Source organism: Pteropus vampyrus, unplaced genomic scaffold (assembly GCF_000151845.1).
Source record: "Pteropus vampyrus isolate Shadow unplaced genomic scaffold, Pvam_2.0 Scaffold77, whole genome shotgun sequence".
Classification (NCBI taxonomy): Eukaryota; Metazoa; Chordata; class Mammalia; order Chiroptera; family Pteropodidae; genus Pteropus; species Pteropus vampyrus.
Genome location: NW_011888858.1, coordinates 6,120,694 through 6,138,814, shown reverse-complemented (window position 1 = coordinate 6,138,814; position 18,121 = coordinate 6,120,694). Strand labels below are relative to the sequence as shown.

At 31.2% G+C, this 18,121-nt stretch overlaps 1 protein-coding gene across 1 annotated transcript in view; it reads right to left on the bottom strand.

Moving 5' to 3' along the window:
- FRYL (FRY like transcription coactivator) overlaps positions 1–18,121 on the bottom strand; it is a 249,832-nt gene that overhangs the window by 183,740 nt on the left and 47,971 nt on the right. Inside the window, exon 3 of the mRNA XM_023532134.1 lies at positions 3,502–3,633. The gene's annotated coding sequence lies outside the window, so the exon portion shown is untranslated. The remainder of the gene's footprint in view (positions 1–3,501; positions 3,634–18,121) is intronic.

Below are 18,121 nucleotides of genomic sequence, written 5' to 3'. Positions count from 1 at the left end.
GTTTTTTAAACTAACAAGAAATAGTGTTACAGAGACAAATAAGGACACTCATATACTGCCTTAAATAGAAAAAGAATTTAAAGGTAACTTGGCATTTTTTATCAAAATTTAAAATGCACACAGAAATTTATATTAAGAAGTAATCATACAAAGATATAATGTGACATATAAGTAGATATTTAATACATAATTATTTTTAATAGCTAAAAATTAAAGTCATTCTAAATGTTCATTGATAAGGGAATAAATTATTATATCTGCACAATGTAGTGCATTTTAAATGAGGCAGAAAGATGTTTATGATGTATAAAATGAAAAGGCACGTATCAGAACAGTTTGGATAGTAAACCTCACTTTTAAATTCTACAAATAAAAATGTCTATGTGCACATTAAAAAGTGCATAGAAAACAGCTATAAGAATATATATCAAACTTACAGAGAGTTTACAGAAACACTTGTTTCTACTAAATATTACAATAATTTATATGAGTAGTTATTTTCAAAAATAAAAAATTCATAATCATACAGAACAAGCCCAGTATCTTACTTTTTATTTACATATCTTACAGGTTATAACAATAACATTTTTTCAATAAATATACACTTAATATTTTTACATAGATCACCAGACTGTTAACTTTATTAATTACTTTATCTTGATTTATAGCATCAATATTTCTCCATCTAAATGCGAAGCAAAAATTTGGATATTAAAAAAATTTAGACCAACTATATATCTAGTGTATTAACATTTTTAATATTTAAACTTAACTTTTAAAATAAAGATTTATGCTTACTAGAATTCATACTTGTAAAAATAATTTTACACTCATAAAATACTTTTTAAAGAACTGAAAATAATATGTTTTACTTTACCTAGTTGGTGGTTGTCATAATTACTACAACAGAAATTGGTTCCATCTTCTTCATCTACAGTTTTCTCTGATGAAAGCAAACTAAGACATCTCATCTTCAGTAATTTGGGGGAACTTTCCTGAAAACTATCTCTAGTATCCAAAACCACATCTCCCAAAAGAATGGGAGGAACAACTCTCTTTAAAAAATCCATTTTAAGGTTCTTCCCATTAATAGACCTACAAGCACACTGAAAGGCGCTTGTACCAATTTCCTTGATGAGAAGATAAGGTACACTATCTATGTCAAAGAGCAAAGAAACGTCATGTGAGTTTAGGTGGTGCTAAACATCGGCAGGTCAAGTGCCAGCTGTTTGGAAGCTGATTTTTTGAACATATGCTGTTCATACTGATAACAAACCAAATAGCTATCGACCATAAAACGGCACTTCATGTATACATATATTTGTACAACTACAATGGGTGTTAACAGCAATATTGAGACTATAAAATGTTTAGCACTCATCCAGTTTAACATCTGGACTTTGAAAACTTACATTGGGATAATATTAAGACAAATTTCCTTTGGTCTGAAGTGTATGATCCTTTTAAATAAACATACAGCTGCAGTGTGAAACAGTAACTTGTATTCAAAAAGATAATTCTTATCATTCTAAAAATTCACTAACAGACCTCAGGAACATGTATGAAAGGACATGAAAGGAGTAATTTAAAACTTTATTACTGTATACTAAACATTCCGATGTACTTTTAAAAAACAGTCCTCATTACAAGCAATTGCAATTACCAATAGTAGCAATGGAAAGAAAACCTTGGCGTGAATTACCAAAAAATAAGTGATAATGTAAAATATATGGATCTAAGAATAGAGATTTATAGTATAAATATTTAGTTCAATAAACCCAGTAATCGACATTATATAATTCGATTCCAAATGACTGAGAATTCCACTAAATATTTTAAAATAGCAAATGTGGCTGATCTTATTGCCTTAATGTAATTCAAAAGCATGACAAAATATCCCAGTAGAAGGTGCCTACATAAGACTTTGAGAACTGAAATTAATATCTTCTTTTTTCCCTTCCTTTGCCTGCCCTCTGGTGGGGATAGTAAGTGAGCAAGAAAATGAAAAATGAAAGTGAACAGATTTATAACTCTGAAGATAAACAGTTTAATAATTAAAAAAACGATTCATTCAGTGAAACACAAGCACAATCGCATTCTAACACTCAACACGAAGAAAATGATTTACATATTTCAAAAGATGAAGCATAAAATTGTCTATATAGATAGGAAAAATTGTCTATATAGATAGGAAAAACTGTCCATATAGACAGGAAAAACAAATTTCTGGTTCTGAATTACTAAGTTTTTAATCCTCATTTTTCTACCACTTTATTTATAAAGTCAATTATTCTTTATTTCATTATTTAAAAGATATTAATTGAAAGTCCTCTACATGTAAAGCATTAATATAGTATTATAGTTCAGAGCAAACTTAGAGGATTTATTAATGCAAATCTTGTCTCAAGGAATCCTACAGTGAAAAGAGGGGAAGAAACAAGGAAGTCAAGTATAGGGTTTAAATCTCTTGCCTTAAACTAGGAGAATAATGTTGATTTTTAAAAAATGCTTCTAAGTAGATTCTCTCTTAACCCTTGAACATGAAAGGATAAAAATTCACATCTGATCAGCCTATTCCCCACACACAGAAGAAACAACCAGTTAGAACCATAATTCATATGCCTTAATAGCCTAGAAGTTATCGCTGTGTCTTCTAGGGTTTGTTTGTTTTTTTATTAACTCTTTACAGATATGATCTCACGTTCTTTAAAACTTATATTTGTGGTGAGGCCTCCTTACAGGTCTTCCTTACCTATGAAGCCTAGAAATATAATGGTGTATAGCACATGCTGATTACAGAGGGCAAGTTACCTTCATATCTGTTCATGATATACAAAACCACCACCTGTGTCACTATTAACCCTGTTCTAAACTGCACTTTCAATTGGGAAAATGAAGGGCAAGGATAAGGTGTTACTCAAGAGATCACAAGATTGTTCTCGGATTTCCTTCATTTAATAAAAATTTGCTGAGCGGCTTCTATAATGGCCTGTGCAAGATGCAAAGGCATTAAAGATACACTTTTATCCCTAAGAAACTTACTATTGATGAAAAGAAAGAAACTCACAACTACAAGTTTCCCTGTAGGGTTGGCCAAGACTTTGCTGGGCCTGCAGTTCAATTTCCTCTGTCCAACCTGCTTCAACACCAGCTCTCTTAATAGATACAGATTCCTAATAAACAGTCTGAAAGCCAGATTCCTCTTCAGCATGAGCCACTGGAAGACCCCACCCTGAGACGCAGCAAAGGGAAAACATGGCATTCCTGTGACAAAACTGCATCCACTGCTACCTGAATCTACAAGGAGGAAATGCTATAAAGCCTCATTTGCATTACAATATCTCTAAGATCTTTGGTTGATTATCACAATTTGAACTCCTGGTATAATAGTTACAAGATTAAGAAATTATAAAGAAGCTAGTCACTCAAATATAGCATTTAAAAATCTTTTTAGACATCATAATCATTACTTAACCTTTAGAATATTTATTATAATCTTACCGTAGAACTCAAGACAGTAATTTTTTGATGGCAATCTGGATCATCTAATCCTGACTGTGGGACTCTTGAGCAGTTTTGCGAATTAAGCATTTAGGTGTTAATTATCCAAGATTCAAATAAATGGCTTCGGCTCTGAAGAAAAACAAAATACAAGATTTACACATTAGATATATTTATAAGAAGCACATGTGTGTGTTACTCATATCCGTCCTATTTCTGAATATATTACATAGCAGTATCACTTAGTGCTACAGTTATCCTCTTTCAATAATGTTGCGTTACATTTTTTCTGAACTTTTATTATGAAAAATTTCAAAATAATGCAATATTGAGAATAGTATAATGAACCCACCATTATCAGTCATGGCAATTTATGTTTCATTTATATATCCTCCCGCCTCTAACTCCTATCTCACCACTCTGGATTATTCTGAAGCAAATTCCAGACATTACACCACTACATCTGTAGATAATTCTATGTGTATTACTCTAAGACAAAGATGTGCTTTTTAAACATAAGCCAATATCACTATAATATCTATAATAAGTGAATAATAATTTCTTTATAACAACAACCACCAATCGATGCTCAAATTTCCCCAACTGTCTCATTAAGTGTTTTTTAAAATAGTTTGTTCTAATCCAGATCGAAACAAAATCCATATAGGCAACTGTTACTATGTCTTTTAAATCCCTTTTAATCTATAGTTTTCTCCCATCCTTTCTTCTCTTTGAATTGACAAGTAATGCTTTTACTAGCCAGTGATTGAATACACAATACCTTAATGATTCAATAATACATTTAATATGTTTTTATTCTATTTACCAAAATAAATAGATTTGCAAAATAACTCATATAGCCACTGGGCCTAATATTTATATCACCTACAGAAAAGTTTGGAATACATATCCTTCAAAGTCCAATTATAACAACTCTGAGGAACTCATGGATTGTGAACTACTGAACCAAATTATCTGTAATAATTTGACAGTTACAATGACCACAGTGAGTTATCCTTTTACCATATATAATGGCTCATACATGTACATTCCCTGTCTTTATTACCATTAAACGTCTAGGCATTTTTCAATAGTTAAATAGGCCACATTTTAAATCTAGCACTGAAACTCAAATTAACTTCATTTTAAATCATAATTGGTTTCTTACTATTTTTTTCCTATTTAATTAATTGAATCTTCAACCCAACAGAAAGGACTAACTACTCTCTAAAATATTAATTTTGTACTTAAACTTCATAATTTGAAATTCCTTTAGCCGAGTTAGGAAATACAATGATATTCGATTTACTCATGGGCACAACCAACTAAACCATGACTAAAACCAAATATCTCAAGTCAAAAAACTGGTAAATATGAATAAAATATTAATTCATATGCACTTGTTCATAATCAATTATCGTTCAGGCTTACTGGAATTTTTTACTGCTCCACCAAATATTTCTGAATCTAACAACATGATATCTACAATTCTGCCATAATTCTTGATATTTTATTTTATCTTTGGGTCATGGAATCATTTTTCCCTCAAATCAAATAAAGCTTATGCGACAAATAGCATATTATTTCTGTAGACAGTGAGTATAGTACAGTCATACATTGGTCTATTATTTAACGAAATTTAAACTATTTTTTACTTTACCTTCTAGGACAAATCACAAAACCAATTACTACTAGAGTACAAAGCAGTTTTACGAATATTGCATGTCTAGGTCTTCTGTTTTGTTTCACTTGCGAATAACCTTCTGTTCAGATACAGCAAGAGCTAATACCATGTTTTCATATGTGTTTTCACTTCTTGTAACCACACTGTCAAAGCACTGTGTCATTTTAAGGCTTCTCAATATTTCTCTAGAATTTTCAATACTTCTTTAATTGATATGCAACCTTTCTATTTTCAACTTCTACTTTTGATAAAATAAACGTGTGTCTTTGGTTCCCCTGAAAAAAATTTGGTTTATTCTTCTCTGACTTTATAGGTTATAATCATTTTTAGGGATGGTTTTTTGTTGTTGTTTTTGTCTTGGTTTGGAATGAAGTGCACATCAATAGTTTTTCATCTTGTATCCATATATATTATTTAACATGGGACTCTTATTTTCATTTCACTTGATTCATTTGGAGAATGTTCTATCTATGGGAAGAATAATTTTTAATACTGCTTTTATTTTACTGCTTTTGAGATAGTCAAGGTCAGAGAAATTAGGTAAATGTGATCATGGCGTACACATGATCAATGCTATTAGTTTCTTATTTTTAAAAGAAAAAAATCATATAAACAAGAGTGACTTGAGGAGGTCAGTTGGTATTTGACAACACCAAAGAAAAGGCTGTAAATAGCCAAAGAGCACAAGCTTTGAAGTGGCAAGACTTTAAACCTGAAGTAAGAGTAATGATCTAGAAGCTTCCATGTGCCATAAATAAAGAGAACAGTGGTCCAGCTCTGGCACTTGGGAGGATATCAGGTCAAACGAGGTACTCCAATGAGAGCCTTGCTTCACTTCAGTCCAGAAAGTAAAAGAAAGTTGAATGGGTGTTCAGATAGCACATTAACCTCGCTTCCTTGCCGAACAGAATTACTGGAATAACAAAGAACAGAAATGCCACAAATTTAATATACCTTCACTGTAGTAAGATATTTGACATAGATGTCTCTGTTTGATACAGAAAATAATAATCTCAAGCAAATGAAGTAAAAATTAAGAGAAAATAAATTTCGGTGATATTCAATATACTATTTTCAATACCTGAATTTATACTTCATAATTTGAAAAGGAAAATGAGGAAGTGATAGTGCTTAGCACAAGGCAGATTTGAGTTCAACAAAAAGAATAACAACTTAATTATTACATAATTAATTATTAATGAAAAGGCTGCTTCATAAAGAAATGAAGATCCTGCTGGAGTTTTTAGGCAAAGATTGTTAGAAATGCTATAAAAAGGACTAGCACACTGGATCAAAGATTAGGCTAAATTACTTCAAAGATCCCAACTATAAACCAATCTAAAGATCAAAACTCTAAATTTGACTTCAAAATGTATTTTACACTTATACTTGAATGTTAAAATGTGGGGTGACCTAAAAATTCATCATAATTCAACTGAAGAAAGAAACCACATGGCAAGATATGAAATCTATGAGGGCAAATTCCTACTCTTCTATTAAAATCATTCTCGGTATCTTGCAAGGCCTCTTAAAATGATGCAAATGTTCTGACAGCCTTTTAGATCAAGGATGAAATGATTTTTAAATAAATTTAGAATAATCATAGTTCTTATTCATAACAGCAAAATAATTATAAAAATGTATAAAATGCAGTAATTTTTTAATATCCCCAAGATTATATAAAATATAAAGTCTACTCACAAATAATCAATTGCAAGGATAATAATTATTCAAATCTCTTTTATGTCTGACTGGTAAAAATCATTAATATAAATAACTTGAAATTATCCCTGTAATTAACAAAGAAAATTGATGATTTATCAACACTTGTTTGATCACACTTTAATTTTTAGAAATTAACCTTTTCTCTTATTTTAGAAATGCTATAATTTTACATTTTTTTTCTTTTTCTAATTTTATATTTTTTTAAAAATGGACTTTTAAAAATTGTTTTTTTAAACATTCTCCCAAATTTCAGTTTTAAAGAGTACAGAAACATTATACTGATTAATGTAATCACAGATTATACTATACCACCTACTGGAAATGCTATATGATGGTACGCAGCTGGAATAACTGGCCTTCACTGCAAAAATCTAAATCTCTTGCTGATGAAGCAATGGTCTCTGCAGGTAAATTAATCAACATTTTGTTGATTTTACATTTTTAGCCAGAATAGCTGTTAATGTCATACTACTTGATCTAATGAAAACAATTAGCAAAATTTTTCATTCACAAATTTAACAAGAAGTTTTCTATAAAGGTTTCATTCATTGAATCAAATGAAAACAGTATCACTGTACAACATTTTCTAATATACTGATGAATATGTGTGGTTTAGAATAATTTTCCTATTAAATTCCATGTTGGTAAAGAAAAAAGAAAGAAATTCAACCACAAAATTATCATATGAATACTCTACCTACTCATCTATAGACTAAAACACCAAGAGAAATCTTTTGGACAGATGTAGAAGCTGACCTGTAAGACATCAACCTCACTGAATCTGCAATGAACTCCCATCACTAACTTTTAAAACCCATTACTATTAACTATGCCACACACAGATCTATAGATTTCATAGTTCAACTATTCGTAGTAAAAAGTAGTATTCTTTTCCATTAAAATATTTACAGCCTTCAATTTTCAATTGAATGTTTTCTATTTATTCCATTTGTACAACTCACAAATTTCTAGACTATCAGATTACCCTTTTTCGATCTTCGTCTTCCCAGAAAATTCAATTCTAATTTCTTCAGTAGCTTCATAGGAGAATTTTTTTATTTCATTCATTATTCTCTGAACCCCCTTAATAAAATTCTCCTCCCTTGCCCAAATCTTCAGTTAAAAAGTCTTTGTAGAAGTCGCCTAAATGAGCTTCTGGCAAAAAACATGCTTAAGAGGAACCAAAATAAAATCTTAATCACTTAACAGAAACCTTCGATTAAGTTAACCAAAAGTTTTTCTGTTCTTGCTTGTTACAAAAAAAAATTAGGTCCCCTTTAAAAAAATGATTTTTTTTAAAGTGCAACATTAAAACATTTTCCAGGGCCATCACAGACTCTAATCAATGTGTTATACCTTTTATGTTCATTGTAGTATTGTTTACAATAGCCAAGATATGGAAGCAACCTAAGTGCCCATTGACAGATGACTGGATAAAGAAGATATGGAACATATATACAATAAAATAATACTCGGCCATAAAAAAATGAAATCTTACCACTTGCAACAACATGGATGGACCTAGAGGGTGAAATAAGTGATGTGAAATAAGTCAGAGAAAGAAAAATACAATATGATCTTACTTATAAGTAGAATCTAAAACAAAATAAATGAACAAATAAAACAGAAACAGACTCATATAGAGAACAAAGTACTGACTGCCAGACTGGAGTGGGGTTGGGAGAGGGTAGGTAAAAACAGTGAGGGGATTAAGTATAAATTAACAGTTACAAAACTGTCATGGGGATGTAAAGTACAGCATAGGAAATTCAGTCGATAATATTATAATAACTGTATATACTGTCAGGTGGGTACTACACTAATCGGAGAACACTTCATAAATTATATAAAAGTCTAACCACTATGCTGTATACCTGAAACTAATATAAATAACACTGAGTGTCAACTCTAATTGAAAAATTAAAAATTAACTAATTAATTAATATTAAAAAACAGTCACAGGATATACAGTGTCAGAGGATACTAGAATTGTCAGGGTGATCACTTCATAAGTTATATAAATGTCTAATCACTATGTTGTACACCTGAAACTAATATAATATTGTATGGCAACTGTAATTGAAAATTTTTTAATGTGTTATGCCTTTTATAGCTATAATTTTAAAATTATGCAATGGAAATTGCTCTACTTAATATGACCCCGAGGTTATTAAATCAAACATCAAAGAAAATTCACGCAAATTTGATATGTACACTTTGTATGTTTTCATAAAACAATCTGTAATAAAAATGTTCTGAGCTAATCCAAATTTTAAGTTAATAAGAAAAATGAAGAAGTAGCTGCTTAAGGTCATTGAGCAAGGAAATGCCCCAATTTAATCTCCAAAGTCTGTCTCTGCTCTTTTTCTGTTTACTGTCTCCTATGAGCTCAGAAAAGTCGACTTCTGTAAGAGCAACTATGAAAGCACAAATTCTCATTGATGTTTAGATGACCTATTTCTCCCGAATTTATAGCCCGAGAACAACTCTCTAAATTTAAGGAGAAATGATCATTTCTCACCTGTGATCTCACAACTTGTATCAAAAGCCTTTAAAATGTTTATGTTCTTTGACCCAATAATTCCATTTCTATGAGCTTTTTCTAGAGAGATAACTGAGAATGCACACTTGGATTTATTTACATTGGTTACAAAGTGTTCATTGTACCATTATTCCTATGAGCAAAATGCTGCAGGGAGGCACATAACATAAACAAATGACCAGTTCAAAAAATCATAGTATATTCAGATAAAATTAAAAAAATTTTAAATTAAATTAATTAATTTAACTCCATCAATTAAAAAATATTTTTACTAATGTCACAATATTCACCATATATTTTTAAGTAAATAGTAGAAAAACAAAATAATATTTATAGTATGTTTCCAATTATTGGAGGTAAAACTACATTTAGAAGCAAAGAATAAACTTAGAAGAAGAGACTCAAATTATCAAAGTACTCAATCTCTCTATGCCTCCATTTCTTCATCTATAAAATAAGGGTAATATAATAAAACCTCTTAGGGCTAGTATGACAATTCAGTATAAGGATGAAACGAGCTTAAATAGTGCTTGACACATAGTAAGTACTCAATAAATGTTTATTATTTATTAACTTACATATTAGCACATACAGATAGACAAATCTGCAACACTTTCAAAAAACAGGAATGAAAAAATAAATACCACTCATAATTCAAAACCTACAGATAGCCACTATTAATTCATGTTAATATCTGTGTTAATTTCTTTCAGGTATTTTAACATGCATTAAACATTTTATAAAATTAGTATATTGTATCATCTCTAGTGGTCACAAAATATTACAATATTTTAAAATTTTATTATGTCTTATTTAATCATTCCATCATTATTAAACATTAGGTTTAATTTTTCACTGCTTATAAATATTGCAGTGAATATCTTGATTGGCAGTGTTAGTATACATCTTTGTTTTTTTTCCCCCTCAAGAAACAGAATTTCTACCTCATATGGTATAAAATACACATGGTTTTACTCCTCTACTGACCTGGATGGAACATAGACACATACTAGGTGTTGAAAAATGTCAATGTCTCCCTTTTAGCCATGGGTACATAAAAATTATTAATTGACTTTTTCATTGTAACCTTTCCATTGTTTGTTTGGTACAACTGCTTATCAGGTATTTCTCTTTTTCCATCTATTCCATTTAGAGGATCTCATTTTTCCTTTATCACTCTAACATCCAAACACAATTTCAGTATCCATTACTTCAGCGCATTCCTCAAAAACGTTCCTAAGATTCCACTCTATATGTCTAGAGATGGAAGTCTTTGTCTTTCAAAAATATATCCTGAAATATTTACAGATCATGTTTTATGACAAAGAAATTTCATCAAAATAATTGCGAATTAGAGAAAGAAAGTGGATAGAGGTAACAAAGAATTGATAAATGCTGAAGCTGAGGAATGGGCACATGAACATTCATTTCACTATTCTCTTTCTTTAAATACTTTTTAAACTGTCCTTAGTAAGAGGAAATTGTTTTAAATCTTTAAAAGAAGTTATAATTATTAAAATAGATAAAACAATTACGGTTTAGCTTCTACTATAGGTCTTACAGAACAATAACTCGATGATTAGTTAAAAAATAAATAAAGAACAAGACCAAAAACATGTAAACCAAATTCAAAAGTGAAGTAAACAACTACGGTATTTAGAATCTCTCAATTACACTTGCCAGTAATTCCCACAGATAAAAACATACTACAATGCCTTTTTCCAAACCATGGCTTCATCATACCCTGCTGACTCTCCAAAACAATATCAGTATTTATATTGTGCACTATAAGAATACAATTATGCCTCTGTATGTGCCCACATGAATATTTGATAAGTAGTTTTATTATGTACTAGTATTAAATAATCCAAATTCTCTTGGTGCTTAAATCACATTTTGGTACCAAGTTAGGCACATCATAAACAATACTTACAGATTAACAGTTAGATCTGCCAAAGTGTTTATTTGTACCCAAGAGGCAGGCAAGCAAGACTAGTGTAATGAAAAAACTATTTCTCTGTACATCTTTTATTAAGATAGATTATGGGAAAATATCGCCTTGTATATTTCTACCTGTGTAGAAAACACTTTACCGTGGAGTCAGATCATGACAATGAGAGAGCACAGCAAAAAGAATAAGTAACGCATCTAGAGATAAGGACATCAATGGCTGCTCCCCAAACTGAAAACAAGGGCAAAATGGGCAGATTAGAGACATGTTTTCCAAACTCTTCACTGCAGTAAAAAAAAAAAAAAAAAAAAGTTATGTAAATGTACTTATAACACATTTTATATAACAACATAACATATATACACACCTACATGATACATGTGACATAATCTGCAATACATTTTGATCGTCTCCAAACTATTTTTTTTTTTTTCAAAAAAGTTTTATATTCCAGTCAGTACCCACTAAAATGATTTCTTGACTTCACAGTTTTAAATCCCTGGACTAAATAATTGGCCTGAAAAAAAAAATGGCTTTATCTCTTCCTGCTTACCACACAAAGGAGATGGAAATATACATTTCGTGCCACATAATCACATAACTGCTTAAATTCCTCTTTACCTTGCACAGAAAATGACAGTATTATATGTCTGGGAGGATAGGAATCAGGTGACAGGAGACAATGAAACAGGTAGGAATCAGAGGACTGCCCCTTAAACATACACACACACACACACACACACACACACACACACACACACAAAGAGAAAATAATATCTTAAATTTCTTCCTGTTCTAAAATTCTGTGGTCCTAAGAGTTGGCTCTAGGACAATGAGTCCCTGAAGGGTGAAAAATTCATAGTAACATCTACCACAATGCCTAGAAAACTGGCTTTCATAAAAATAATAAAGCACTAAAGCTTAAACTCAACTAATATGCAAACTAAGCATAAATGTAAAGGTATCTGTCATTTAAATGTTTTCCACTAGCAAATATAAAAATCAACGCTACTGCATATTATTTGAAAATTCATTAGCATAAAAATGTTAAAACATATGTAACATATGTGTATGTATGTGCATATATATAATATATAACAAAACAAATATTATTCTTGTTACTTTATCTATAAAAGGTATTAAAAATAATTCACTGTAAAATTATTCTAAAACTCAGAATCAAATTAAATTCCTTTTAGTTTCATTATAAATACCTTTTTTTCCCCTGCCTGCTTAATGATATCATTATCGATGATCAAAGAAATAAGCAAAATGCAGGCCCAGCACAAAAGAAAAATAACGGTGGAGGACTGGACAATATAAAACTTTTATAACTCAACCATGATTTATAGTACTCTAAAGTTCACCAGTTTTTGGCTCAAAAGGCCTCCTTTTTTTTTTTTTTTTGAGGGTTAGTTTTTTTAAAAAAAAAAAAAAAAAAAAAAATCAGCGACATCGAAGTTTTTTCCTATACACATTAACTTTCAATAAACTATTATGGTTTGATTGAAGTGGGGGGGGGAGGTGAGATAAAGGAGTCTGCGTAAAAGACTCCCAATTTTAAGTCATAATAAAACTATATAAAAAAGACAATGAAGGTCAATCGTTATACCTTTAATATGTCATAAAATGCCATATCATGCAATAAAAGATACCTTTCTCATAACAATCTGAAAATTAAAACACAACTCTCACTTTCCATAAGCTTTATGTACAATCCCCATTACTTTGAGGTTTTGAATTATTTGCGGGAAAAAAAAATCTAGATTTTACCAAAGTTAATATAATTTGATTTTTAAATTATGAAATGTTTACATATATGTTTTTGTTACTTAAAAGAATAACGTATTTTAATGAGCCAATTCCAAACTTCCAGTTCTGGCTAACATTTCTCACCTTTTCTTGGATTTCTAAATTTTAATTCCTACTAAATAAAATTAAATATACCTTTAAAAAGTTTCATGGAAAAGGACTTCAACTGTTCTTTGATAGAAAGAAAGGAAACAGAGAATTCTCATTGGTGACAGAAAAAGAAATGAGGATGAGAATGATGGGGGTGGCATAGGATACAGGATGGGACTAGGCTCTCTAGAGGCTTTGCATTAAAGAATTGTTAGAGATAACAGCAAACAATGTAATTGGGCCAGTTAATGTTGAGGAGTATCCACAAACGACTGCATTTAACGCTGACTGAAGGTCAACCCTGAGCTCCCAGAATCTGTACTTGGTTGACACTTACACAGACACAAACAACTGCCACCATCCAGGAGGCTTACAGACCAGCTGGAACAGAGACACATGCAATGTCATGTTTTAGGTGCTTTGAGAGAAGTTATGTTCAAGTTACAATCAGGAAAAAGGGGGACAGTCATCAATTTAAGTGGAGGAGGGGACAGAAAAGATTTCACCGAGGAAGTGGTACTCACAGCCTCAGTTGCCAGAGGATTTAACTGGGCAACAATCTACAATTACATGAATGGCTTTTTGCCTCTCTTTGAGGAGCTGGCTAGCTATTGATAGAAGTGTTTAAATAATATATTAAAGCTTGATAAACATGACCATCTCACGGTAGGCCTCCAAGCCCAAATGTGACAAGGTCCAAAGTTGGGTGCTATCACATACCCTCCTACTTACACAATAGCACCTGGCTTTATCTCAGAAATAGTTGTCTGGGGATTGCCTCCTCTCCACGTTTATGAAAGAAAGTATTGTGTTGGGTAAGGTTTACTGTTGACTGAGAGTTCCTCTCACTCTAGAAATTTATAAAGAATAAGAAGCAATTTATTCAGATCAACATCCTCTGTATGGGAAATAACACATTTCAAAGTTAGTAACAAAACAACATTCCAAATCTGTTCATTCTCTATTGATGACCATATAGAGCATGTCACAAAGCTTAATCCTTCACATTCCAGGACATCCAGTAACTCTAAAAGGATTTATACACAAAAGTCAAAAAGCTCCACCCCACTCCACCAATAAGCTTTATTCTTCACAGTCACTAAGTCAGTCTAAATAAATTACAAGCATAGGAGGGCAGAATTCAGAATGGGTTCACTGCACCCTAAAAATGGCACTCTAGAAAGCAAAATTAATTAAGTACCCAATAATAATAACAGTAACGGCCACTAATTACTGAGTGCCTACTATGTGTGAGAAACTAGGTGAGGTGCTTTACACACATTAACTTCATTTTACCCCAAATAAACCCATAATTTCTGTAAATGTTCAACATTGCAGCTGTGGAAAGTGACAAAGTAGTAAATGAGCTGATAAATACCGCACATCTGGATTTTCATATTTTAAAAGAATAAGCTGTTATATGGAGTTTTATGAGATAAAGTTCTTAAATTAAAATGCAATTATAATGATTTCAATGTCTTTTTATTCATTCTGAACCTCAGAACAAAAGCTAGAGAAGTCCCAAATAAAGATAATTAAGCATAATTAACACAGAGTTTATCTCAAATATTTCATGAAGAAAGAATAAATTTGCCTTATCAAAAGTAAAAAAGAGGTGGGAAAAGAAATCATATTATAACCAACAAATTTAAATAAGCATCACAGAGATGCTTATTTAAATTCAAGCATCTTCCATTAATGTCTTACTATTATTTTAAAAGTCGAAGAATAACTTTATAAAAGAGAATGACATTCCCATTTCGGCCAGAATTCTTTTTTTTTTCATTGACAAAATTTGGTAACAAGTTTTATTGGTAAATAATTTATGAAGTCATTTATAATAATGATTAAAAAAAAACTGAGAAATAACATCATTAAATTTTTCTTCTATAATCATCCAGAAAAGACTTAGCAAGGTTAGATAACATTCCTCAGTAATAAACTGCTTAAAATGCAAGAGTCATTAATGCGTATTAGATGATTTCCACTGATTCAGTTGGAAGAGTGGGAGTGATAGTAATATATACATACATTTTTTGTTTGAGTTAGAAACATGGTCTTTTATGGAGCATCTAAGGATAGGCAATGAGATGATTAATGCTACTTGCCTTTGAGAATTTAAATGCTGAGATTCTCAACAATCCCGTCTGGTAACTTAAATATTAGGCTACCCAACAAGAAGCAAAAACATTTTTATAGTCAGCCAGCATTCTTTAACCTAAAATGTTTCCCAAAGATGGATGCTCAGTTTAAACACAGTGATAATTCAATCAGCTGCAAAATTCTGTGTCGGCAGTTTCTACATTATAGGGAAAACCTGACAAAGTATACAAGTTATTAATTGCCATAACTTTGACTTAAAATGAACCTTCCCTTCACTCCACTTAAAATCATCCTTTTTCTCCAGTGTCCCTGGTCCCTGCATGCCTCTTTTTGTTTATTTCTGCTCTATGTTGAAAGAATACTCAGTCCCTGGCTTAGTTTAGTGGAGCTCAGGGTCATTGGAATAATCCCTTTTGAATGTTGTCTCTGGACCAACTTAGCAATTTAGGTTATGCTCCTCTTCTTGTTAAAAATTTTAATAAACATTCAAATCATAATAAGGCTACATGTAAAGACTAACTGGAAGATTTATCAGAATAAAGCAAAAAGGAAAAAAAATTAGTCTTTCTAGAAACCTAACACCAGGTACAGTAATAAGAACAGACAAAATTCTACCGTACTAAGCCCAACTATATATCTAGCTAGGTAGTGAAGGACACAAACAATGAATAAGACATAAGCTCTGGCCTTAAAGAATCTGTAGTGTGGTGTGACTCATCCAGCTCTAGGACCATCCCCCTCACTGTACTAAAAGGAAAGTGTTGTTGAAAGTTCCAATACGGTACTAATGTAGTTATTACAAAACAATAAATGCTTATCATTTAACACATCAGGTTTCTGAATTAATGATGTGATTATACTTGGAGATGTAATATACTCATGTAGGATTTGAAATGAGAGAGGAAATAACATGTGGAAAGTGCAAAGTGCAGAACTGAGTCATTTCTCTCACTTCAGGTTTTTTCACCCTCACTGCTAGTTACATAAATCCTATGTGGAATGCGATATTTTACTTATGACAATTTTATCTTTTAAGACTTTCATAAACCTGCCAAACCATAAGACACATGAAACATTTTTTGTTTTACAGATTCTCAGTTTTAAAAATAAAAACTTTCATCACTCCAAACTAAATGCATTTTGATTTAAGATCACAGTACCAAATAATTTGATTCTTATCTATAAGCTCCTGCCCTAGTTAATGTTTCAAAGTAATTTTTTTAAAAAATCATATTCCAGAAACTAACTTAAAGTCCTAATTTAATCTCATTTAATATAACCAAAATCTCTCTCATTAGTTAATATTGCTGAAAAAAACCAAAAAGTTGAGATGTGACTTTGTGAAATTTACTTTTATAAATAAGTTTAAAAGGTTTAGTCCCTACTATATTTCCAATAACAAAAATAAATCCCAGTCAGTGTGGAACCAAAATTATTATGCTTTCTCAACCCTTTTATTGCATCGATATGTATAAGACAAAAATAGTCATTTAATCCAAGAAGCAGTCCAAAGAGACTAAAAGATTAATATCTGAAAAGTCACATGTAAAACAAATCTGTATAAACCCCATTTCCATTATAATTTCAGAGAAATGACCTCATATGAGAAGGCGGCATAAGGTATGTAGTACAATTACACAATACTAAGCTATATTAACTTAGAGATTTCACCTCATTTATAAGAAGAGAGGGATGAAGGGAGGAATAAGAGAGGGAGATAAGAAAACCTGTTAAGAATAAAAAAGATGGAGTATATAATATCATTCTGCAAGTTTATAGGCAGTAAGTGATAATACCCTTCTCATCACAAGAAACGAACAAACACATGTTGGCTGACCCTGATATACAAACAAAATGACATATGAGAATCAAATATATTGATCTTTGTCAGTATGCAGATTACTACAAATTAGTAGACTACAAAATACAGACTAACCTAGCAAGATATGTGGTAACAAGTTAGCCAAGTGAACAGTTAGTCTACAAGATACTTCAGGTAAAGGAGAAGTACATTTACATATGCTACATATTCATGATTTTACTGGCCATTTTCCACCACCATAATAATCTAATATTTAATGCTCTAAATATGCTATTACCTCCCTTGAAGTGGAACTCTCTAATATTGCCATATAAACATATTTTTGTCAAACTATTATAGAGAGTATAAGTATTATTCAATGTTCATTGAACTGTAAAGACTGTTTCAAAAGGCAAGATTTCCCTATCTCTAAATGAGGTCACTCCTTAAAGGTTCAATACAAAGTATTTGTAAAATTGGACTTGAAACTTGCCTCTTTTACAAGAGATGTCAACGAGTGATCTACCACATGGAATGCTCCCTAATTTCATACATTCGACAAATATCTATTGAGTTCTTATCGGTTGCACTCCAAATAAATACATGAGTACTTCTAATACAACCATAGACTACGAAGACTCTTAGAACTGACATATCAACAAAAGAAAATAGGGTATGTGGGTCAAAAATCAACCTGCCTGAGAGGATTTAAGAACAATAAGGATTAGAGAAATAATTAAGATTTGAGCAGAGCCTTCAGGGAAAAAAAAATAGGAGGGGAGATAAGGTTCTGGAGGCAGAGATGTCATGACAGAAGATTAAGATGAGCTAAAGAAAAGAGGAAGAAAAGTATCAAGTCTAGCGGCCTAAAGGATAGCAGTCTCAAAAGAGAAGAGAAAATGACAACGTCTT